The sequence below is a fragment of the Erpetoichthys calabaricus genome, chromosome 17 (assembly GCF_900747795.2).
Source record: "Erpetoichthys calabaricus chromosome 17, fErpCal1.3, whole genome shotgun sequence".
NCBI lineage: Eukaryota > Metazoa > Chordata > Cladistia > Polypteriformes > Polypteridae > Erpetoichthys > Erpetoichthys calabaricus.
In genome coordinates, this window is record NC_041410.2 from 26,283,751 (window position 1) to 26,289,006 (window position 5,256).

Consider the following 5,256-nt stretch of genomic DNA (forward strand, 5'->3'; position numbering starts at 1 on the left):
CAATGTGAAATGCAGCAACAGACCTACTGCTAGAGGAGCAGAGGATGCAATTTGAATTTCTCCAACATAGACCTTTCAGCACAAATAGATAGAAAAAGCTGGCTGGTTTCCTGCCCACCTACTGACCACACTGTTCCAGTGAAAGAGCAAAAGAAGCTTAATCTAGATGTGTTCTAACACTACTTATTGAATGGAGATTTGGCAAATAATTCATTGAACAAAGCCCCATTTTTCGTAAACACTAAAAAAAAAAAATCACTCCATCCATTTGCAATCCCTCTGGTCCAATTCTGGGTTGCAGGGTGCTGATGCCTATCAGGTGTAATGTGGGTATCAGCCTTAGGAAGGGAGCCAGTCCATCAAAGATCATGAACGTTAAACAACTGCAGGGTTCACTCATTCACACGCCCACAGAGGGTTAATCTGGAATCATCAATTGACTTAACACACATCTTTGATGTGTGGGATGAAACAACTGAGAACCTGAAGGTGGAACCTGAACCTAGGATACTAGTGGGAGGAAGTTCTCCAAAAATGATTGCATCTAGGAGCAATAGATCAATTTAAATGAAATCCCCAACCCAAAGAGTTGCACTACCAAGTATTCAAAACGATTAAGCAAGCATGTCCATTATAAATATGACCAATACTAGAGAGCTATCTATCGTGGTCATTAAAAAATGGAGTAACTGGATGTGTTTGGCTCAAGGTGACCTTAGGATGCATGTGTTTGAGAGCTATGTTAACTATAAAGTGCATATGTTTCTTTTTGGTTTTATTTTACTTATACAATTTCTTGTATTAGGAATTTGTTATTTTTCACATACCCCTTGGGGTCAGAGTGCAGGGTTAGCCATTGTACAGCACCTCACAAGCTCTCATTTGACTTCTTCATTAAACACACGCCACATATTAGTGTAATCTGCAATAGAGACTCCAGGATGCTGATCATAATATGCTTTTCCTATCATTGTCTGTCCAATATTTGCGTTATTTTGCCCTGCGACCTGTAGGGGGCATTGCAGCACCCCGTACCCAGACACACCAGACACAATCACAACTTGTGGGTTCAAAGGCAGGCTTTAATGCAATAAAACACCTTACACAGGCTTCTCTTCAACAACTGCAGAAGCACAATACAGTGCACTCTTTTTCTTTTCTTTGCCTCCCGTTCCACCCAGTGAGTTTTGTCTGCACTCCACACCCAATTTCAACTCACCTGGTTGAAGCAGAGCACCTCCTTTTATGAAAGACCCGAGAGTACTTTTGGTGCCAGGGCATTGCCCATAGGAAGCATCACCAGGACAGATGGAAATCCCACAAAGTAGGGATTACAGATCCCTCAACACCCCTTGGTGGCACCCACAGAACCCAACAGGGCTGTTCCACAGCGTTAAATTCCCAGCATGCCCTTCAGATGTCTATATGGGTACCAAAACCCAGGGATGCTGCCATCTAGTGTACTGGGGGAGACTGTAGCCATCAAGTTGTCTCCTCTTGTTCTTCCATTTTATTGGCCTTGCAGCCGAATAAAGGTCCTTGCTCCATCCTAGTTGGGATGCCAACATAGTCTTTGTATTATTGGTATCTTCTGCAAACTCCCTGGCAAAGGCAGGAATTGTTCTGTCTACTCTTTATCCTGGTATCCTGCCCAAGTAATGGATGAATGCTCATCCCAGAAAGGAAGCCAGCCCATAGGTGCTGTCCATCACACCCAGTTTTCTTTTTACTTGCAAGTTTCATGTATGGCTTTCTCTTTGACATTGATGATGATGATGATGATGATGATGATGATGATGATGATGATAATGATGATGATGATAAGCTTTTGAAAACTTGTGTGTGTGCGTGCTTGTGTGTGCGTGCTTGTGTGTGTGTGTGTCTGTGTGTAAATACAGTGCCCTCCATAATGATTGGGACAAAGACACATTTTTTTTTCTTCATTTCCCTCTCTGCTCCACAGTTTAAAATTTCAAATTAAACAATTCAGACCTGATTAAATTGCACATTGCACACTTTCAGTTAAGGGTATTTGCATACATTTTGGTCACGCCACATAAAAATGACAACACTTTTAATACATGGACTCCCATTTCAGGGCACCATAATGTTTGGGATATGAAAATGGTGGGTAAATTAGAGCAGTCATATTTACTGCTTTGCCGCATATCCCTTGCATACAATGACTGCTTGAAGCCTACAATTCATAGACATCACCAGGTTCTGAGGATCTTCTCTGGTGATGTTCTGCTAAGCCTCTAAGGCAGTCATCTTCGAATGACCAAGATACATAATAATTCTCCACATATACTGTAAAAGAATGGTACATATCAAAGAATGGTTCTTTTTCCTTTTGATTTCAACAGCAGTTTGCACCACTAATTTGAATGAATGACATTGTATCTCCACAGGATTGCATACTGTAATTGAAGGAAAAAAAAACATTAACTGTTTTTTTTTTATTATTATCATCTCTGCCTCTGGATTATTTAAAAGTGTCCAACAGACAAAGGAAAGAAAGAGTAAGAGTTTCCGATGAGTTGTCTTGCTGTTTATGTTTTCATATAACGTTTCTTTCTTCCAGTGTAAAAAAATTAATTAAGTCAAGTAAAACAGTAATATTGTGAAGCGGATGCTTGTTTCTTAAAAAGCTTGTTTGCTGCGCAAAGAAACTGAAACCTCAGAATTCTGCACTCTTTAGTCTAAAACCTTTTTTGTTGTATTAGTAAGTGACACAGTGACCTAAGACTTGAAGTTCAGTTTATATTTGGGCAGAACGTGTGCGTCTTGTTCCTGGGCATTATGATCTGAGATCAGAAGGGAAAAAAGGAAGTTTCATCTAGAAAATTAATTACAGAGAACCTAAAAAAAAGTCTTTTAAACCCAATATCACATTATGCGACTTCTAGTGCTTAGAATCGTCAGACTTGCTGACCACACTTGCTGATCTTGTTGCCAGTCAATTTAAATGAATGAAAATCACTGGCTATGTCCACCTGAGTGTGGACACCCAGCACAGTCATGCTCACCCCTCTTTGTGACAGCCAAAAGCATTTTCATTTTGTGGACCTGCAGTTGATTCCATCAACCATGCATTCTATTTGGTCTGAATTTCTGAGTATGTCACACTACACAGGTGGTGGTCATGGGAGGGCGCTGCTGTATGCCTCCAACTTGATAAGATTATGTTTGCGATGGCTGCAACTGAAAATCGCTGGAAATGTCAAATAACAGGCTGTGGTCAGATACAACATGAAATTAAAAAAAAGAAGAGACATAAACCTGAACTGGTAAATGAAAAAATTGCCATATCTGTCTATTATAAAAGGAAATCCTGGGACGAGACTTTCTCAGAGATAATTTCAACTCCTGCGAGAGATAATTTCAGGTCCCGCAAGACGAGACTTTTTGCCAAGTCCCGCCATTCCTCTCAAACATTTATAACCACACCCATGGTCCAATCACTTTTCATTCGTGTGAATGCTATTGTCAGACACAGTTCCTGCGCTCTCAACTCCAAGCGGGGTCAGAAATAAATGACAAAGAGTAGAAGACAAAGTAGAACGTTGTAAAGAGGTTCAAAAACATTGGCGCAATACACATGCAGAGCAGGTTAGAGATTATGAAAGTACTAAAATTCGAAAGTCTAAAAAAACTGATAGTAAAGATCGCATTAGTGCTAACAAATGGAAATTATTACTCGGTGAAATAACGGAACAGCAAAAAAAGATTGACTATATGGACATAGGTGATATGACAGAAGTATGTAGATATTGTTTGGCTTTAAACTTGCAGATCGTCTAAATCATGTTGCCATCAGGGAAAAGTTGTGTTTCTTCCCAATGATGAGGCCTATCCACGAGAATTAAAAGATTTATTGTCTGGTGAAAGTGAAATCCACATATGTGAGCAAAAGAGACACAAAGTGGCTGGCATGTAGTACAGGCTGGGGGTTAGCAAGCGAAGTGAGCAGGGGGCAAAGCCCCCTAGTTGTCTTAATGTAACTTTGTTTTAAATATTTCAGGCTGTCACACATGTAATTCACAGGAGCAGCTACCTGACTTTGTGTAGGTCAAAATGACAAAGGATAATGGAAGAGCACTGTTACTAACTGCCCCTAAGTTGTTTCCCTTAAAGTGGAGGATGACAATTTAGGCAAACTCTGACATCATATCCTCTTCCTCAGAGTGCAGCTGCGTCCCCTTTCCAAGCCATCAGAAGTCAGAGTTTATTCTGGACCCTGATTACATGGAGAAAAAATAACCTCAGTTAAAAGCTTTAAAGCAGTTGCTTTTCATCAATAAATAGTGTTTTCTCCATGTTAGTCATAACGTACAGTACTATCAGGTTCAGGTTCAGGTTGGGGAGCATGTACCAGTACAGTGCATTGCTGTACCCACCATACGACAAGACAGCTCAGGATCCTGGTAGGCAACCCTCAAAGCAGAAACGCTGTCAAGTCCCACCCTCCAGAAATGAACATCTATCTGCCATAGCCAGGTGTTACGTGGATGTCCCCTTGGCCTGGTCCAGCCACTCGGGTCAGATCACCCTCGGGGAATCGTGCCACATGGCTGTAGTGCCGTAACTGACGCTCCCTCACAATACAGGTAATGTGCATCATTGGGAACTTCGACCAACCACTCAATCATCATAAAGTCAAACCAGCAGTACCCAAGGATTCTACAAAGAGACACAGTACCGAAGGAGTCCAGTCTTTGTCTCAGGTCACCAGGCAGTGTCACTGTCTCACAACCATATAGCATAGTACCATCACATCTGTCAAAATAAATGAATCACGGTTTGACACAGGACATTGAACCACAACATTTGCCATTCTCATCTTAACATCACAGATGTTGTGCATTAATGGAATATCACTGCTTATCATCAACAAAAGCAGCTTCATTCTCGTTAGGTGCCCTTATTGTAATATGAGTGCATTAAAGTGCTACGATTACATTAAGGGAACTGGATACTGGAGCAGATTGGCTTTTTATGGTAGGAACAGCATGTTATGTTTTATGTAAGAGCACCCACACCATCCAGCACAGTGGGCATAACGGAGTGAAGTTTGGCTGAGATATTCCTGACCAGTCAGCCAGTTCCGTGAGATATAAATAGCCGATATAAACTGCGAGAATCCCAAAAGGTCTTTCAGTGCAAATACGCAGCACTGGCACTCTAGAACTAAAATGCAGTGTGTACATTAAATTCATCACATCTGAGGTGTGATATGTTTGTCACTTTAATACA